Source organism: Apium graveolens, chromosome 1, assembly GCF_009905375.1.
Source record: "Apium graveolens cultivar Ventura chromosome 1, ASM990537v1, whole genome shotgun sequence".
NCBI lineage: Eukaryota > Viridiplantae > Streptophyta > Magnoliopsida > Apiales > Apiaceae > Apium > Apium graveolens.
This window is the reverse complement of record NC_133647.1, coordinates 149,064,958-149,087,171: the sequence shown is the minus strand read 5'-3', so window position 1 is coordinate 149,087,171 and position 22,214 is coordinate 149,064,958. Positions and strand designations below refer to the sequence as shown.

The following is a 22,214-nucleotide window of genomic DNA, read 5'->3' as shown; positions in this document are numbered from 1 at the left end:
TTAAGCGAACCGTATAACAGATCAGCGGTTATTAGCCAAGTAATTAGGAGCTAATCAAAGAGGTTAGTGAGGATGATGTCATCAAACCAATAAGAAGAGGACAAGCATGGGAAGATGACATAAGAATGATGACCTAAGCATGACCAAAAAGGAAGGAAGGTTGGTTAATTATAAACCACACAAAATTCACCATGGTTAAAAGGTAATAAATCAAAACAAAAGTGGATCAACCAAGCCAAACAAATCAAAAAACACAAAAACAAAGTTGACTCTCATTATTCAAGAGAAGCTCTCGGCTTTTCTTGTTTTTCAAAGAGAAAAATTTCAAAATCCAAGATCCAACCATTGTTAAATTGCAAGGTAATTATCCAAGGTTCCTTATGATTAATTATGGCTATCCTAGGAGTTTAAGCTCCAAATTCCTTCACAATATCTTTCAATAAATCATTTAAGAAGAGAGTGAATAGTGTTTTCAAGAAATTTAAATTGTTTGATCTTGTGTTTTTGGTTAGATTAAGCTTTGGTAAGGACTTTCAAGGGTGATTCCAAGCTCCTTAGTTACTCTTACTCACCAAGGAAGGTATAATCTCTTAACCTAGCATTTTTATTGAATATTAAAAGCTTATTATGAGTAGGATAGTTCATGAGAAGCATGGTGATTGAATATGTAGAGATTAGTTGGTTTTGTGATGTTTTTGGAGTTGTAAATCTTGGTTATTAGTTAATGAACTTAATAATAGTTTTAGTTCATGTTTGAGAATAATATAAATTGGAAAACTTGAGGTGTTGGGGCTGTTGTAGTGATGTATGGATGGAGTTTGGTTGTATGGTTGAATTGTGATTGAATTGTGGTTGATTTGGAGTAGGATAAAATTTGGTAATCGCGTAAACATAGCCGTCGTAATGCCCGATTTACTTTTGACTGTTTTTGTTCTTAACATCAGGACCCATGAACTCACTGTTAGGTTTTGACCATTGCCATGATTAGATAGTTCATGTTACGATCTTCGTTTTGATATGTGGTTCGCTTGAATCCGATGTACGGTTTAGGAGAAACGACCATTTTAAGTAACGGTGTTTCGCGAACGAACCATTACCCCTCGCCTTACTTTGAAACCTTGGTTAAGGCCCTTAAATGACTAATTGGAGTATAAAACAATTATTTAAAGTGGATTAGGCAGTTGGTAGAGTACTCGCAAAAGAATTGCCTTAAAATTTTTAATGGTTAATTTATTAAAAATGGTGGAGCCGAGGGTACTCGAGCGACTTAAGTGAATCGTTAAGCGCAAAAGCGAACGTTAGGGTCTAATTGGTTAAAGTATAGATTCATAAGCGACTTTGGTTTAATTCCAACTTATATGTTGTTTATAGGTTACCAGACTCGTCCCAAGCCATTTATCACCCCTAGTCACTCAGGCAAGTTTTCTACCCGTTATACTATTGTTGTGATGTATACATATGTATATGCATTATCTTGTGATAGATGCATGATGGTTAATTAGCAAATCTTGCGATATATTGGAGCATGTGATATGGTATATATGCATGTCTGTTTCGTAATCTTGATATATATCTGTTGATTCAAATGCTTATTAGTTGCATAATACCTATGCTAGAGATAAGCAGTAATTGCGTATACCCTTAGTATAGGGGACCCAAAGGTGAACATTTTCTAAAACCGGGAGTCGATGTTCCCGAGTATATTATATATATTTATATATATATATAGATATAGTTTTCAAAACTATGAATCGAATAAGGTTTATTCGATAACTTTATTTTTATTAATGAATATTATTTTGAATATTCATTCAAGGGCTTATGACTCCGTTTATTCATATTAATGAATATTATTTTGAATATTCATTCGAGGACATATGAATCCGTTTATTTTATTTAATGAATATTATTATTGAATATTCATTCGAGGACTTATGACTCCGCTTATTTACTAAATAATATTCTTTATTTTATTAAAGAATAATGTTTCGATAATCAAACTTATTTTCGATTATTCAAATAATGATCATACTTTCGTATAAGTATATCTTTGGTTATTTATTATTCATTTCAAGTATGAGTTTTAAAACTCCTACCTCGATTATTTTTATAAGGATCACCCTTATGGGAATATTATTTAAATAATAATATTCAGATATTTTCTAATATATCGGGACTGATTTATTTTATTAAATCAACATTACTCCAAACATTCTTAAAAATGTTTTCGAGTCTTCAAAATGATTTTTAAAAGTTAGGGCGGATCCCAAAATCCATTTTTATATTTAAGATCTTCCTTTCGAAGGGGATTTAAATACTTGTTCAAAACATGAGGGATCCAGCTCTGTGGTGTATTTTATATTCACAACAAGGTTGCTATTTTGATAAAAGAGTTTTTGATTACTTACCCAACACCCGGGAAGTAAAATTCTTGGAATAAGTTAATCCATTAACAGGCATCGCCTGGGAAATATCGGTGAGTTTTCCTTTCCAACTAGATACGACTTCTTGGTGGAGCCGTATCAACAAGTTTCTACTTGGGGAAAGGGGGGACGAACTTTACATTTCAGAGTCATGGATTTAATCTGAACTAGGAGTGGCATAAGTGGTCGAGTGGCGCCGGCCCAGCCTTATTATATTGGCCCAAATGGTCTGGAAGTTCCGCTAAGATGGTCCATTCCTTAGGAGTCCAGTGTTCTGTTGACAAGTAAATCCAACAGGTTCTCCTCTATATGTAGAAAATGGTGGGGTTGCGCTACTACGACTGATCATCGTAAGTGGTCTTCCTGGCGCGGCAAACTCCCGTAATGAGTTCATCATCCAGTTGGATATTTCTGCAACACTACCCGGAGCATTTCGGTCGAAAGGCTACGAATGGGTGGTTGCCGAAGCATTGACAGGGTTAAGCAATTATAATGGTGTTTCCATCAAATGAAGTATCTCGTAACTTCATTTCATTCAATAATATTTTAAAGATTGGATCTATTCGAGTCTTAACTTGTGGTCTCATCTATGGGATGAACTTTCGAAACTGTTTATACCTTGAACGGTGGTGGTTCAAGTAGTATTCAGAAAAGATATAAGTATATTGGAGTATCTTGTAACTTCATCTTTTCAACTTATATCCAGTTAATGATTATCTTATGAATGACAAAGATTTTCAGAAAAACGTTGAGACAAGGTTAGATATATGAGATCACCTTGCAACAATATTTTTATACAGTTATAAATTGGAACTCTGTGTATATTATACATGTCATAGGATTTCAAAGATTTTGAAAAGTATATATGTATATATATACTGAATATTTTGCGACTTGGTCGCGTTAAGATATCAACTTGGTTCATTTCTTTTTGACCAAGACTTTCATGAGTACTATGAGAATGCTCATATATTGTTAATTATTATGCATATTATTTTGGTGGGCTTGTTGCTCACCCTTGCTTTCTTCTTTCATCACACAACAACAGATAGATAGGATGAACAGGACCAAGCTCCCAATTCGCAAGCGGTTAGGAAACGTTCCGCAGTTTTCTGGAAGCGTTGATGCCGCCGTAGCTGAGGTAGGAGCTACTAATAGGCTAGGTTTTCAACTATTGATGAACCAGACTTATGTATAATATGAATTGTAATAATGGTAAGGAATATGTAAATTTATTCAGAACCCTTTTAAGGTGTAATGGCTTTCAATTGTGTAATAAAATGACTTGTGTTATTTTTGGTATTCATCTCTGGGACTATAACTTGTGGTGTGTGTGTATATATTGTGGGGTCACAGTACACAACAGTTGGTTGATTGTTAAGATTAAGTATTATTAAGGGAAATGGAACTCGTGACAACCCGAATCCCTGACCCCGGATTTTGGGGTGTTACACTTGCCTTTGCCACTCTTCACTTTCTTGCAATTAGGAGATATGTGGCCTTTCTCACCACAGTTGTAGCATTTGACATTTGTATAATCTCCTCTGTCAGACTTTCCTCCTCTGCCCTCAGATTTTCTGAAATTCTTCTTATCAGAACTTGCGCCTTTCCTGGAAAACTTCTTTCCCTTCCTGAACTTCCTGTATGCAATCTTTGTGATTCCTTTCACCATAAGAGCACACAGCTTCATCAGCATTCGTCTCAGGCAAGCTTTCAGATTCTGAGTCATCATCACTTTTAGAACTTGATGACTCAGTATCAGACTTTATGAAGAGAGGTTTACTCTTGCCTTTCCTTGAGGTAGCTGCCTTGGGGGATTCTTCTTCAGCCTTAAGAGCAACTGTCCTTGACTTTCCTCCTCTCCTCTTGCTTCTTTGTTCCATCTCAAGTTCATGAGTCTTGAGCATCCCATAAATTTCATCAAGAGTTGTTTCATCAAGATTATAGTTGTCTCTTATTGTTGTTGCCTTCAAATCCCAGATTTCAGGAAGAGCCAACAGGAATTTAAGGTTTGAATCTTCAAGATCATACTCCTTGTCAACCAGTGACAAATCATTCAAGAGTTTGACAAATCTATCATATAAATCAGTCAATGACTCATTAGCCTTTGAGTCAAAGTGTTCATACTCTTGAGTGAGTATTGTCTTCCTGTTCTTCTTAATCGTATCAGTTCCCTGACATCTTGTTTCCAAGGCATCCCATATCTCCTTTGCAGTCTTGTAGTTTATTACCCTTTTTGACATTACATTATCAATGGCACTATGCAGTAAGTGTCATACCTTAGCATCCTTAGCAATTGATGCGATATCTTCAGCAGTGTAACCACTCTTGTCCTTTGGTACTGACTTTGCTACTTCACCTGCAACTGCAACAGCGAGCTTGGTTGGTTTGTGAGGCCCTTCCTTGATTCTATCAAGATATTCTGGATCCGTAGCTTCCAGAAACATGGTCATCCTCACCTTCCATATGGGATATTCAGATGGTCTCAATATGGGAACTCTAATAGTCTCATATCGGCTTTATATTTGTGTCTTTGGAGGTTCTTCAGTTTTGGTGGGCTTAGTTGGAGTTTCTACTTCAGACATGATTGTTTTTGGATCTTAAACTATTTGTGTGTTAACAGATAGGCTATGATACCACTTGCTAGGTCACACACACTGTAGAGGGGGGTGAATACAGTGTATAATACAATCAAATCGAACTTTAATAACTCAAGTAACAGAAAACAAACTTTATTCAAAACAATAAACTCTGTTACAGTATGGAACCGTCCTCTCTCAGTGATGAACAAATATCACGAGAGCTGCTAGGGTTACAATGAATAATCTTCTCGATTTTTGATAACACTTATAGTGTAAACCCTATATCTGTGTTTATATACTACACAGTTACAAGATAATCGCTAATTGATATGGAATATAATTCTGCTTCCTAAAATATATCAATCAGATATCTTTTCTTCCAAGTATTATATTCTTCATAGAATTCCTTCTTCATGCATATCTCTTCTTATGTTTGTCTCGATCTTCTCTTCCTGTAAATCAGCTGCCTTCCTTATCTGAACGTTTCCTTTAAGTCCTGATATTATCTTCTGATAAATATCTCCTGAACCTTAAGTACTGACAACTTAAGTTCTGACTTCAGTATAAGTGCTGATTTCAGTTAAGTACTGATTTGTCCTGTTTAAGTAAGATCTGTAAACTAAACATAAATCACATTAGTCATGACATTATCAAATATATCTAACATCTTCACATCCCACAAACCACAAATAATTTATAATACAACAAAACATAACTAACAGAACCATCACATATTTTATTTATTTCATAATTCGATAATTATATTTACAAATCAGATCCGAAAATAGGTTACTGAGCCGCTAAGTAACTAAAAAGACGATACGATTTTAATACCAAATTTGGAAAATTATCAAAACAGAGTTTCTTATAAAACACTTTATACGAAAATAAAGTAATAATGCCTCGCCTTTTGAGAATACGGATTTTTATTGATCTATAAAATGATTAGCGTATCAAAATTTTCACGCCGGAACTCGTACAAGTCAAACCATACCCCGGATCGAAAAAATCAAAACACAGAAAGTGTTAGGAAGGAGATTTCGGAAGAGTTTCGGTTTGTAAAAATGCAAAAACGGTTGAAGTGGGACGATTTCTTATTCTCAAAAGTAATTTTTATAATTATGTAAAAATAATCATTATTAATTCTATAAATCCTTATAAAATAATCCAAAAATTACCAGAAAAATACCAAAATTATCTATATTTAATTCTGGATAATTTGAAATTAACATATCCTACTTTTATCAGATATCAACACCCAAATATTAATATCAATCATCAAATAATTCACCAAAACTCACATAAAAATCACATAATAATTATTTATTAATAGAAAGAATTACATAATATTTCTCAGACGTTACACTCTCTGTTGATTTACAAACAGTGAGATCCAGTTTACAATCATGTCTAAAGAAACACAAACCCCACCTAAGCCCACCAAAACTCAAGATACTCAAAACAATCAAACACACAGTCGATATGAGAGTATTAGGGTTCTCATACTAAGAGCATCTGAGTATCCTATATGAAAGGTAAAGATGGCTATGTTTCTGGAAGCCACAGATCCAGAATACCTTGATAGAATCAATGATGGACCATATAAGCCTACCAAGCTTTCTGTTACAGTTGATGATCAACCAGCAAAGATGATACAAAAGGAGAAAAGTGAGTACACAACTGAAGACATCTCATCTATTGCCAAGGATGCAAGGGTAAGGAATCTGCTTCATAGTGCAATTGACAATGTCATGTCAAACAGGGTAATTGGATGCAATACTGCAAAGGAGATATGGGATGCTTTGGAGACAAGATGTCAGGGAACTGATGCAATCAGAAAGAACAGGAAGACTATACTCACACAAGAGTATGAGCACTTTGACTCAAAAGCTGTTGAGTCATTAACTGATTTGTATGACATGTTTGCCAAACTCTTGAATGATATGTCACTGGTGGACAAGGAGTATGATCTTGAAGATTCAAATCTATAATTCCTTTTATCTCTTCCTAAAAATTGGTATTTGAAGTCTACTACCATAGGAGACAACTATGACCTTGCTGAAACTACTCTTGATGAAATTTATGGTATGCTCAAGACTCATGAACTTGAGATGGATGAAAGGAGCAAAAGGCATGGAAAAAAGTCAAAGACAATTGCTCTTAAAGCCGAGGAGGAATCTCCTAAAGTGGTTGTCTCAAAGAGGGTCAAAGGAAAGGCTCTCATCATATAGTCTGATTCAGAGTCATTATATTCTGATGATGATGATTCAGAATCTGAAAATATATCTGAAGTGGATGTTGATGCAGAGATGATGCAACTGTGTGCTCTTATGGTGAAGGGTATCACAAATATAGCCTACAAGAAATTCAGAAAGGGCTATAAGTTTTCTAGGAAAGGTGGAAGTTCTGAAAAGAAAGGGTTCAGAAAGTCTGAAGGCAAAGGAGGAAAGTCTGACAGAGGAGACAACTCAAATGTCAAATGCTTCAATTATGGTGAAAGAGGCCACATCTCTCCTGACTACCAGAAAGGAAAAAGTGATAAAGGCCAGGCACTTATCACAAAGAAGAAAAACTGGGCAGACACTTCAGATTCTGAAGATGAGGTTAACTATGCCTTGATGGCAAATGCTGATAGCAGTTCTGATGCTGCTGAATTGAAGGTACCTCAATTAACTCTTGCTTTTTATACTGATGATATTTCTGAGCTAAGATTATATTTTAAAACCATGTTCATTAGTTTTAGAGATCAGAATTTAACAAATGAAAGATTAACATCTGAAAGTCTTGCTCTTAGAAACAGAAATGACTACTTAGAAAAAGAGTTAGTTATGTTCCATCAAACTCAGAAAGAAAGAGATGAGGCTTTGTATATTAGAGATGAAGTGCTAAAATTGAATAAATCTCTTAAATTTGAACTGGAAAAGGAAAAGGAGATAATCAAAACTTGGACTAACTTTGGAAGAACAACTCGAAAAATCTTAGAAAATGGAAATTGGAAAGAAGGTCTAGGTTACCTAGATGATAAAGAAGAAAAGGAAACTGTGTCATCTAAACCAAACTTTACCAAAAAGCTGAAAAGCCTAAAGTTAATCCTGTTAAATTTGTAGCAAAAACTGATGTGTCAAAATCTGAAAAGATGAATGATTCTAAAACAGAAGTCAAAGAAAAGTCAACTTCTGACAAATTAAAACAGGACAAACCAGCTTTAGTAAACATAGGTTTAATGACAAAGAAGCAACTTAAGCATAAGCTAAAAGAGATTAGAAATATGAACATGGTAAAGGAAGCTAGAAAAAATAGGAATGGAAAGGAAGGTGTGAATAAAAGTAACAATTATATGCCTGTTCCTAATTCTCCTAGAAAGAAATGTTATAATTGTGGAAACTCTAACCATCTTGCTTCTTTTTGCAGGAAAAATAAAGATATAAACTCTTTACCTCCTAGATCAGGAGTTAAGAGTCAGTTTGTTAGGTTTAAACCATAAAATCCTTATTTTCATTGTGGTAGTTTATGGAATTCTATTTATACTTGTAAGGAATATCATAGTTTGTACTATGATTATAATTAAATAAAACCTTCTTTGAAGAAAGTTAGTGTAATTCCTTTTAGTGTAAATTCTGATGCAAATTCTGATATAAAGTCTCATAAGAAGCATGTTAGCATAAACTCTGAAACTAAATCCACTGCAAATGCTAACAAACTTAAAAAGGCCAAAGGATCCAAGCAAGTATGGGTCCTTAAAACTAACCAATAATGGTCTTTGTAATTGCAGGGCAACTGGAAAAATATCCTAGTTCTGGACAGTGGACGTTCAGGACATATGACTGGAAATAAAGCCCTGCTATCAGACTTTGTGGAGAAACCTGGCCCAGGAGTTTCTTATGGAGATGGAAATATGAGAAAGACTCTGGGATATGGCAATATCAATCTTGGGAATGTCATCATTGAAATAGTTGCTCTTGTCTCAGGACTTAAACACAATCTGCTAAGTGTGAGTTAAATCTGTGACATAGGTTATCATGTGGATTTCTTTGAAGAACATTGTGAAGTTGTAAGTAATTCTACAGACAAAGTGGTTTTGAAAGGTTACAGACATGGTAACATATATGAAGCTAGACTTTCAACAAACTTTGATGGTTCTGCAATCTGTCTGTTAAGCAGAGCATCAATTGAAGAAAGCTGGAATTGGCACAAGAGACTCTCTCATTTAAATTTCAACAACATAAATGAGCTAGTAAAGAAACATCTTGTGAGAGGACTGCCGAAATCAGTATTTTCTCCTGATGGTCTTTGTGATTCATGTCAAAAGGCAAAACAAAGAAAATCTTCATTCAAGAGCAAAACCTAATCCTCAATTCTTGAGCCTTATCACTTACTGCATGTTGATCTATTTGGTCCAGTCAATGTCATGTCCATTACAAAGAAGAAATATGCTATGGTTATAGTGGATGAATTCACAAGATACACTTGGGTGTATTTCTTGTACAAGAAGAATGAAACTGCATCTACTCTAACTGATCATGTCAGACAGCTGGATAAGTTGGTCAAAGATTCTGTTAAAATAATAAGAAGTGATAATGGCACCGAGTTCAAGAATTCAATCATGGAAGAGTTCTACAAAGAGCATGGAATAAAGCAGGATTTTTTTGCACCTGGAACTCCACAGCAGAATGGAGTTGTAGAAAGAAAGAACATGACTCTAATTGAAGCTGCACGAACTATGCTTGATGAAGCAAAGCTACCAACCTACTTTTGGGCTGAAGCTGTGCAGACTGCTTGTTTTACACAGAATGCTACACTCATAAACAAGCATGGAAAAACACCATATGAGATGGTAAAGAAAAAGAAGCCAAATCTGAAATACTTTCATGTATTTGGATGCAAGTGTTTTGTTCTTAAGACTCATCCTGAACATCTGTCAAAATTTGATCTAAGAGCTGATGAAGGAATTTTTGTTGGATATCCACTTTCAACAAAATCCTTCAGAGTCTACAATTTAAGAACAAGGGTTGTCATGGAATCTATCAATGTATCTTTTGATGATAAAAAGATTACTGGACTTGAAGATTTCAATGATCATGATTAGCTGAGATTTGAAAATGAATATTTAAATTCTGATTCCGTAAATTCTGATGACCTAAATCCTGATCCTGTAAGTTCTGACGAGTTAAATTCTGATGTCATTAAAACTGTGGTAATTACTCCAAAGGAAAATGCACCTGTTCAGGGGGAGTAAGATGATGAACATACCACATCTCAAGTCTCTCAAGAAGCATCAGAACCTGTCACTGGTTGTTCAAGTTATGATGAGCCAAATTATGATAATTTTTGAAACTCCGATTCTTCAATTCCTGAAGGATCCAACTCAAATTCTGAAATTTCAGAGAGCATAACTTCAGGGGGAACATCAAAAACTGCTGATGGAGACAACATGAATCATGGGGGAGGATCCAGTTCTAGAGATCAACTTCCATCTGTAAGGAAGTAGACTAGATCACATACACCTGACTTAATAATTGTAGATCATGAAGTAGGTGTCAGAACTAGAACAACAACATCAAATGAATGTCTCTATCATTCCTTTCTATCTCAGATTGAACCAAAGAAAGTGGAAGAAGCTCTTCAAGATGCTGATTGGGTGCAAGCAATACATGAAGAGTTAAATGAATTTGAAAGAAATAAAGTGTGGACCCTAGTGCCAAGACCAAAAAATATATCTATTATTTGCACAAAATGGGTGTTCAGAAACAAAACTGACAGTGATGGCATAATTACAAGAAACAAAGCAAGGCTGGCTGCTAAAGGTTACTCTCAACATAAGAGTATTGACTATAATGAAACATTTGCTCCAGTTGCTAGATTGTAAGCCATAAGAATCTTTTTGGCTTATACCGCTCACAAGAAGTTTAAAGTCTTTCAAATGGATGTGAAAAGTGCTTTTCTCAATGGAGAATTGGAAGAAGAGGTATATGTTGAACAACCTCCAGGATTTGTAGATCCAAAATTTCAAAATTATGTCTACAGGCTTGACAAAGCACTTTATGGCCTTAAGCAAGCTCCAAGAGCATGGTATAAGACTTTAGCTCAATTCCTTCTGGAAAGTGGATTTACCAGAGGCACAATTGATAAAGCTCCGTTCTATCTCAACCATGGAAAGGACTTACTTTTGGTACAGATATATGTTGATGATATCATATTTGGTTCTACAAATGCCAAACTCTGTGAAAGGTTTGCAAAGCTAATGTAGTCAAGATATCAAATGAGTATGATGGGAGAACTTAGCTATTTTTTGGGACTTCAAGTCAAGCAAAATAAAGAAGGTACTTTCATAAATCAATCCAAGTACACTAGAAATTTACTCAAGAAATTTGGAATGCAAGATTGTTTAACTGCATCCACTCCCATGGCCACTGCAACCAAGTTAGATAAAGATACTGGAGCATCGGTAGATATTACTAACTATAGAGGTATGATTAGCTCTTTACTCTATTTAACTGCAAGTAGACCTGATATCATGTATGCTACCTGTCTTTGTGCAAGATTTCAGGCTGATCCAAGAGAACCTCATCTAATAGCTGTGAAAAGAATTTTCAAGTACCTCAAGGGTACAACTGATCTAGGATTGTGGTATCCTAGGATATCATATTTTAAGCTAATAGGTTACTCATATTCAGATTTTGCAGGATGCAAAATAGATAGGAAAAGCACTAGTGGAAGCTGCCAATTTCTTGGAGGCAGATTGGTTTCTTGATTTAGCAAGAAACATAAATCAATTTCCACATCAACTGCAGAAGCATAATATATTGCTGCAGGAAGCTGTTGTGCACATATTCTTTGGATGAAGAATCCGTTACTGGACTATGGGTTAAAATTTTCAAAAATACCCATTTACTGTGATAATCAAAGTGCTATTGCTATGACAGGTAATCCAGTTCAAGACTCAATGACAAAACACAACAACATTTTGTACCATTTCATAAGGGAACATGTGATGGAAGGTACATTGGAATTGCATTTTGTCCCAACATATCAACAACTAGCAAATATCTTCACAAAACCACTATGTGAAGCTACTTTTACAAGACTGGTAGATGAACTTGGAATGGTTTCAGGTTCTTTCTCAAAATCTGCTTAGTTTTTGTTCTCATGCATCAGACTTTATGATCAGTGTTTACAGATTGCCTTATCTCCATGTAATCTGTGCTTAAATTGTAATATATTAAATACTGATTGTTATCTGATGTAATTCTATATACTCTGATAGTGTTTTGAATGATATGTGACTATTCAATCCAATGAGGATTATTTGTTAGATGTTGACTTAGTAGTCTTTAACAAACTGTGTATCCCATGTTTAAATTAGTTGTTTATGTGGAAATCCATAACACAAGCAAACTCTGGTTTTGATCTTAGTCAAATTTACTTTGTGTATCTTATTACTAAGTCACAAACTAGATTATTGTTTTTTATCTGTCAAATGCTGATGTCAGTAAATCTTAAGGATGGACTACATACTTGATAAGCCTCACTTTTCTGAAGAAAATAAAAGAAAAGAAAAATTGAAGTCAGGTACTCCTTTGAGATCTAGAGTAAATATGTGAAAGGGAAGACCGAAGTGCATTGGTGGTATTAAGTTATATGCATTAGAAAAGCAAATGAATTTTTCTTGGTGACTTTTCACATTCTCTAATTACTGGAGAAATACTCTGATAATATCATAAATTCTGATAGCAGTTATGACTCATTTACACTGAGAAGCCACTGTAAAAAGAATGTCAAAAGATGCATAAAATGAGCACAAATAGTTGAGGTGGACTCTTGCATAAATTTATTCTATAGTAGACTTCAAAATTAAAGACATATTATAAGCATTTTTCTTAGTTATGCCTTATTTATAAGATATCTGAAGTTTATCAGACTTTAATCTTTATCTGATCATTTGCAAATGTACACACTCTCACTCCATATGAATGATGAAAATTACTGTGGTGATTAAGTTGTTTTTGACAAACAGTTAAGTATTATTTGCATAAATTCTGAGGATAAGTTCTGATGAAAGTTCTGATAATTAAACTCTGAAGAAACCAGTCATTATTTGTGTGAAGAATCACAGTCATTCACTTTTTGAGTACGGAAGCCATGTTCTGATGATCGTTAAATTTTGATAATAGTCAAGTTCTGATGCAAATCCTGATGGAAACTCTGATGCTTATGTGGCATTATTTAATTGCTTGACTTTTATTTAGTATTTACTGTAACGGTTATAATTTGTCAAAAAATAATTAAGTGAGATAAAAATAGTGATAATCATTTGGTTTATAGGTTGCGTGTTTGTTTTGGTAACAGAATGTGAGTAATTATCACTGCACATTTACCGTGCCCACTCATTACTTTTTTTACTGTTTCCATGCTGCTAGGGTGAAAAGGTCTGTTCTACTTCACAAAAATGACCGTTGTCACGCGGAGTGTATAAATAAGAGAGTTAAAACATCTTACAATCTTTTACCTACTATTTTTATTTTCTAATCTCTCTTATTCTCTCTCTCACTCTCTAATATTCTATGAAGCTTTTTCATACTGGAATTTTATTAAACACCTTTCGTACACACAACTTTCACTTAATTTCTTACAAAAATGGCACCCAAGGACATCATCTTTAATGAAGCCAAGTTCATCCCAAACAACTACATGGCTATTCTTAGCAATGATGATGTCCCATCAGATCTTTATTTTATTCAAGACTTTCTGGCTCGAAGTGAGATTGGGTGTGCTTTGACCCAACCACAATTACTCTCAGGAACTCAAATATTGGTGTTTTGGAGGAGTGGTGTTTATGATGATGGTGGTGAAGCTGGGTCCCCAAGTATCATTTTCACAATAGGGGAAGATGAGCATCTGGTAACATTGTCAACAGTTCGACAGACTTTGCACTTACCAGAAATTTGCACTTTCAATGCTCAGATTGAGGAGCCACTTCTGCAAAGTATGATGGCCAATCTTGGCTAAGAGAAAGGTTTTTCCAAGCTGGGACAACTGAAGAGGCCATACATTAGAAGGGACTGGAGTTTTTTCTTTGACTGCATCACCAGAGCTTTTGCCAACAAATGCTCAAACTTTGATGCCATTCCCATTCTCAGTCAGCAAATAGGGTATGCACTTCTAAATCAAACTCACTTTAATTATGCTACTGCTATTCTTGGTTTTATTGGGGATATGATGAATGCGGACCCAAATACTGTGTACTTTACTAGATTTTGTCAATTAATTTACAGTTTTTGTTGTCCTGATAAGCCTCAAAACTATAGTGAGACAATTCAACGTTTTAAACTTGCTAAAAGGGCCTTCACAGACTTGTTATCTACTGATAATAAGAAAGAGATACTAAGACCCCTTCAAATTCCTGATTCTGTAAAACAGTTCTTAGTAAACTCTGACCCCTACACATACACACCCAAATTTCCTGAAGTTGCACCCTCTCAACCTCCATCAGTACCTACAACCAATACTCAACCAGCTCAATCCTCTCAACTACAACCACATCCTACCATCAAAACATATTTCCAACCTGCACAATCTTCTCAACCACAACCATCTGCTACAACATCTAGACCCAAACCTTCAAAAGCAAAATTTGTTCCTAAATCTCCACCAAGGAGAAGAAGGATGATTCTTAGAGATGAATCAGATGAAGAGGAGCAAGTCCAGGTTCATGCATCAAAACCTGTGACAATAGAAGCTGAAAATGTAATTTTTCAGAAGGAGGTAGTAGCTGAAAAGGTAACTCCTCAGAAGGAAACTGAAGCTGAGGGTTCTGGTATTTTAATGAGGAAAAGAACTTCAAGTTCTGATGCTGCTCAAACAACTCCTCCACCATCTAGAAGATCAAAGAAGATGAGAGCAGAAATGCATATAGCACAACCTCAATCTGAGGATGCTAAAGAAGCTGAGGAAGGGGATTAGGAATTTCTGATCTCATCAGAACCTATGGTAATTAAGCCCTTCCGGTACCTGGAAACACTATTCATGACACAGTGATCACACTTCCTGTCTCTCCTATCAAAGAAAATGTTCAAGTTGAAGATTCAGGATTAAGTCCTGGAATTGACATTCATCAGCTGCACATTCCATCTGTCCTGTTTCTGGAAGCACCACAAGGACAAGTGACAACTCCACCTGTTTCTCCACTAAATGCCGAAGTCCCAACTACTCCAATTCTGGATGTGGAAATAGATGAAGTTGTACCAGAATCTCCTACAGCCACACACACACTTGTGTTTTCAGAAGATGATGAGTTTCTTGCAAGTTCTGGAGAGTCAGCTCCAGTAAATACTCCATCTCTAATTCTTGGAAAGGAGGAACTGTTGAAATATGTTGAACAAGAAGCTCATGTTCCTTGGGAAGAGACTCACAGAGGATTTGAATGGACCAAGAAGTGGAATGAATCTGATTTCATTCCATGCTCAAAAGTTCTGTCAGATCATATTGCAAAACCTAATGAGTTGTTGACAAATTCTAACTTTAAAGCTCAACTTAAAGTCACAGCTCTCAGTACTAAAAGCCTTCAAGGTCAACACTCCATTACTCATGCCAATGTTGATAAACTACGGAAAATGCTGATAAGCTGGACGTGATGCTCAAGTTAAACAAGAACAGGTTTATCATACCTATTCATGAGAAAGTAGAGGCTATTGAGAAGGTTGAAGAAAAGAAACCTGCCCAACTTACTGAGGTCCTGTAGAATCCAGCCTCTCAACAGACTTAACTGAATAAAATTTAATCTACAATAGAACTTCTTCTATCTCTACTCCTACCAGATGATGCCAAAAAGGGGGAGAAGGTAGTGAAGTCCAAATGCTCAACTAGTCAAGTACTGAAGAAGAAGGATAATAAAGAAGATGACCAGGGAAACCCTAGCAAGGGCAAGGGTCAAGGTCAAGGGCAAAGCAGCAAAGTTTTTTCAAGGAAACTAATTTATGATTCTAGCAAATCTTCTACACGGAAGAAGACAAGTTTTGAAGCTGTGAATGCTCAAGTTCTGAAAGAAAGTTTTGATGATCAAAGTCTGATATCAAGTTATGATATTCTCATTCAAGGAGGAAGTCAAGACTCTCAGAAGTTTTTGCAAACTCTGAAGCTTAAGGGAAGGGAGACTACAGTCTACTATAAAGATCCCAATATTCAGACACTTGATGAAGAAATTTCTAGAAGATTATTTCTCAAGCATAATCCTGGAATGGATTTAGAGACTCTCAAGGAGGAAGAAGCTAGATTTGCAGCTGAGAAGACAAATCTTAAGTCTAAAGCTTCTAATACAAAGAAACCTCCATGGCCTAAGGCAAAAGGCATTGTGATCAAGGAAAGGTCTGAGGCTTCAAAGCCCAAGACAAGATCAAAATTTGAAATTGATCCCAAGGCAAAAGGGAAAGGAAAGATTGATGAACCAACAAAGACACAGGAGATGAAGATTCCTCAAATCCTGATGAAACCTTTGTGCAAAATGGTTCAAGTTTTTGATGATACAGCTGCTGAAGATGAAACTGTTGAAACTCTGAAAAGAAGGAAGATATCAGAAGAATCTAAGACATCCTCCGACATAGGTCAAGTTGTTCAGAGTGAAGAACACCAAGCTACAGAAAAAACATCAAATTCTGATCAAGTCATCAAGACATCAACCTCTGACAGTGCTCAAGTTGATTTGAACAAGTTGACAGTTGCCGATAAGAGAAAACTCTTATGGAAAAATGTTAATCCATTAGATCCTAAGAAAAGTCAACTGCTATCTGATTTCATGACTGTTGGATTGAAAGCCAGAGAAGCAAGAGACATAGCTGGATTAGGTTCTGAAGAAGACAAGATCAAGACAGGAGTTGAAGTACTTACTAGAGATCCATTCTTATTAACTAACAAACCACTTGAGGAAGTTACACGGAAACACCTTGACAAGGTTATATCTGTTCAAGTGGTACTGGATGCTCATGACAAAAGTAATGTCAAAGAAAAGCTGATTCTATTTTTTGAAGATAGAAGAACATACAGAATGTCAGAATCAGATGTGCTAAACAAATCTCTGAAAGAACTTCAATTCTTTCATTATCTTTTGGAGATAAAGTCTGAGATTACCAGGAGATGGTCAAATTTCATCATGAAGAACATAAGGGATAAAGCCAGAATCTCTGGATCAAGGGTTACATAATTTGTTCCAAATATAGTTGAAGATAATGTAAGTGAAATTCCAATGAACAAGGATTCTGCTAAACTTGAGGTTATTCTTAAAAAGAAATGTATGTGCTATAATGAAGACTCATCTCACCCAAGAGTGATCATACTTGGTGATGGATTGGAAAGAAATCACATATCAGCACTTAGGACTGCAATCTACCAGATTGGAAGTCAAGATGAAGAAATAAAGCAAGTCAAGGCTACGTTAGCTCAAGTCCTGAGGAATGCAGAAGAGAAGCTGATATCAAACTTTGTCAATAATCACTTTGGATTTAGATTGACTCAGTAAGATTGGTAAACGCTACAAGGACTGTAAGTTGTTTTAGTTGTCTAAATAAACTCTCATTGCATTTGTACTTAAATGTTTTTGACATCATCAAATCTATTAACTTGTATATTTTTCATAATTTACAAGTTGGGGGAGATTGTTAGATATATTTGTGATGTCATGTCTAATCTATTGTGTTTAATTTCAGAACTTAATATCAGGACTTACTGGAAATCAGAACTTACTGAAGTCAGAACTTATATCAGAACTTAAGGCCGTTAGGAATTATATCAGGACTTAAGTGCGGATACTTCAAATAATGAATGCATCTTATTTACAGGAGAGGATTATGACTAAAACAATAGAAGATATGCATGAAGAGTTGGACAACTAGAAGACTTATAGAAGATAATATCTGATTGATATATTTTAGGAGACAGAATTATATTCCATATCAATTAGAAGATATCTTGTAACTGTGTACTATATAAACATAGCTTAGGATTTACACTATAAGTGTTATCATTCACGAGTAAGCTTATACATTGTAACCTAGCAGCTCTTAGTGATATTGTTCATCACTGAGAGAGTAGTTTAACCTACTTTGTAACAGAGCTTATTATATTAAATAAACTTGATCACTGTTACATACTTGGTTATAAATCGATTTGATTGTATAAACACTATATTCAACCCCCTTCTATAGTGTTGTGTGACCTAACAAGGATCTATGATGGTCCTCATAGACCAATGAAGGTAGCTATTTCACTTTCAGGAGAACCAGAGAAGATGATAGATAAAGACAGGAGGGACTACTCTCCTGAAGATATCCCATTATTAACTGGCATTTATGACACTTTATAATGCTTTAATAAGCTTTGAATTGATACCTTTTTACTCCAGTTGTTAAGTATTTTAACGTGTTTTCGAGTGTTTTTGCATTTCAGGCATTATCTAGGTAATCAGGCGCATTAACATTATTTTGGTGCTAATTTGGTGTCAAGGTGGTGTTGGAATAAAAGCTCATTAAAAGTCGGCTCGAAGCTATAAGAAAAATAAAGAAGTCAGTTTTAGCAGAAGCCCAGCGCACCCGTGCTGATCAAGCACGCGGTCGCGCCAAAGTATATAATGCCAGCGCGCCTGCACTGATCAAGCGCGCGGCCGCGCCGTGTCGGGATGCAGAATTCTGTTTCTATTCTAATTCGAATTGGAAGAAATCTATGCTGCATGGGGCTGCTATATAAATAACTCTAGGTCGTTTTTAATAAGTAGTCAAGCCAGAGACATATCAAGGGAGCATAAGAAGACCGTTTTAGCACGATTCAACGAAGACGAAGAAGATCTTGTTTTTTACTTGGAAACCTTTGTGGATGTCTAGTAGTATGGTACTCGTGCAACGAAAGTTGGCGTTTATCAGTTTTGTGTTGTCTTATTAGTGTCATCACCATTGCATGCTAAGGTTAAGAACAATAAGGCTATTGAATGAAGTATTTAATGAAGTTAGAATCCCATGTTTGTCATAAATATTAATTCAATCAATCTTATTCTCATAGTTATAATCATTAGTTTAATTTTTAGTTATAAACAACCTCAAATTGTCATCATCTTAGCATTGAATAATAACCATACATTATTGCTTAAGTGCGTGAATTAATTAGTTAACCAATACAGTCTCTGTGGGAACGAACTAGAAAAAATTCTATACTACTTGCGAACTCGTAAACTTACGTGTATTATTAGCGCGTGTTTAGCGACTAACAAGTTTTTGGCGCCGCTGCCTGGGACTCCAATGTTAATTGATAGTTATGTGCTTTTCATCAGTGGTTGTTAAAGTTCATTGACTCGTACACTGTTACTTATCTGTTTCCTTATTTTATTTCAGGTACTCTAGCGAGGGTGTATGTATACGCGTTCGCGTACTCGTAAGAGACACTGGATAAAGCCGAGGAAGAAGTTGTGGTAGTTCGTAAGGAAGTTTTTGAGGAAGAAAAGAAGGTAGAGGAAGAAGAGAAAGTCGACAAACGAGTTGTAGTAGCTATGGAAGATCAAGCAGAAAATCCGAAGGCTTTGATGGACTATTCTCAGCCTAAAATTAATGATATTCAGTCAAGCATCATCAGACCAGCCGTCAGGGCTAACACTTTTGAGATCAAGTCAAGCACGATTCAGATGATACAGAACTCAGTTCAGTTTGGAGGTTCTCCAACTGAAGACCCCAACATGCACATCATGGATTTCATCGAGATCTGCGACACTTTCAAATTCAATGATGTGACTGAAGATGCTATCAAACTACGCTTTTTCCCATTCTCTTTGAGGGACAAGGCTAAGTGATGGTTACACTCTTTACTAGCACAATCTATCACCACTTGGGAGGATCTCGCGTAAAAGTTTCTCACTAAATTCTTGCCAATGGCAAAAACTGCAGCAATCAGGAATGCTCTTACCCAGTTTGCTCATCAAATTGGGGAATCTCTGTGTGAGGCTTGTGATCGATATAAGGAGATGCTAAGGAAGTGCCCACACCATGGCATGCCTGATTGGATGATCATTAATTATTTCTACAATGGATTGGGTGCCAATTCTAGACCCATGCTTGATGCGGTATCAGGAGGAGTCTTGTGGGCTAAGAGCTATGATGAAGCTTATGAACTTATCAAACTGATGGATGCTAATGAGTACCAGAATCCTTCCCAGAGTGACTCAGGGGAAATTCGCAGGAATTCTGGAGTTGGACGCAGCAACTGCTATCGCTACCCAACTTAAGGCTTTGACGATGAAGGTGGACACTTTGGCTAATTATGGAGATAATCAAATAGCCAGTATGTGACGACCTCAACCCCGGGGTCAGGAGTTGATGTCACTAAACACAATTACCAAAAAACATAACGATAGAGATATTATTAAAATATACTAACTTGACCCCAAACCAAGATCCGATCCAGGTTCAAGTATAATTCAGATTCTCATTATTACAAATTCTTTATTCACTATCTAAGACACACTAACTTTATTTAGCAGCTCTTCAGACCTCATGGTCTGATATAACTACCTCAGAGGAGCCAGGTCCAGTAGGGGCGGGAACACGGGTCGGTCTGACTGATCTTCTAGGCATCTGCGAAATATACGTAACAGTTTGCAAGGGTGAGCATAATCGCTCAGCAGTATCAAATATGAATAACAAATTAAAATAATAATGTAACAATAATGGGAACAGAGCTGTAATCATGATATCAACATTTCATAATGATAATCAAAGTAACTGGATATCACTAATTAGCATGCTTTGTGAAAACAACATTGCAGTGTGCTGCGTAATACCAGAGTCCAATTTTTAGCATACTAATCATTTTATAAAAACTGCTGTATCAATCAATCATGCTTTCATATAATTCACAAATCCCCAATCAGATACATAGCGGATATGTGAAGACAGGTGATCAGGCTATCAACACCAGACGGCTCTAACTGCCATCCCGTTTACCTGTTCCAGAACTCAGAGACTAGCTAGGTCTCTGACCTGCTGGACTAATCGGTTTTATAATGCGCGCAACCGAATTAGCCTCTTACGCCACCTCAATAGGCCTACTCTGGCCCCAATGTATCCCATATCTAACCGTTTTATCCAGTTTTCAAAACACTTGTACCTATCTCATTTTCAAAATCTTTTATTTAGCCAGCACACATAAAAAATCCGTTTCATAAATCATTCCATTTGAGATAGGTACTTTTCGAAGTTACTTTTCCCCAAAACAATTCAAAAACAATGATTTTATACATACAGGGGATACGTAACTTAAAACGTTTATGTTCCATTATGAGAATAAAACATTTAGCTATTCATATACACTGAACCATAAAAGAATGGTCAGGGGTACTTGCCTTGCAACGCTTTACAAACCCTAATAGCTTACACGCTGACTTTGATCCTGGAATAACTCGACTGGGATCTACAATTACAGAATACCCTAATTAGTTATACCGACATGCTTGATATCCTCAAATCCTAATAACCTAAATCCGACAACCCGACTCACATTATTATTATACACATAATCATGTAATCATATTTCTCGAACGTAATAGGGTAACACATAGCACATAATTATATACGATTACAAATATATTTTTGGAAAATTTTGGCAGCAACTTCTTTATTTATAAGACTACCCGTCGATTATAATCGACGCCAACAATTCTCAACAATCCACAATATCATTTTATCCTTTTACACAACTTACATCCCAAAACCAATCACAATTAATTATTTAAGTCCGAAAATATTTTAGGAAAAAATCATTTTATTTATTTATAAAATTTAGGACTCAGAATAGTCATCACCGTCCACCGTCCGCTCGTAACGAGTCATCGCGGTACGGCGTCAAAATTTATTGGTGCCCGAAAATATTCGGTTATCCAAATAAATTCTACCGATTATTCTAAAATATTTCCTGCACGAATTATTAATATCATGAATGCTTTATCAAATAATTCTTGCATAAAAAGGAATTAAAATTAATAATAGTAAATAAATTTTGGAACACAAACTGCGCACAAACACACGCACACGCGCGTGTAAATCACGCGCCACCGAAAACCACCAAATCGGAGCAACAGCAAACACAGCCACACACATATACTCACACAAGTAACACACATATACGATATATACACACAAGTACATATGCATGTATCAGAGGAACAAGAACCGAGTAGCCGGAA

The 22,214-nt window shown here is 35.8% G+C and overlaps 1 non-coding gene across 1 annotated transcript; it reads right to left on the bottom strand.

Annotated features, from left to right (window-relative positions):
• Positions 1-19,919: 19,919 nt before the first annotated feature.
• Positions 19,920-20,026, bottom strand: LOC141682826 (small nucleolar RNA R71). The gene has a single exon (XR_012559965.1). It is a non-coding gene; the product is annotated as a small nucleolar RNA R71 (small nucleolar RNA).
• Between the last annotated feature and the right edge of the window lie 2,188 nt (positions 20,027-22,214).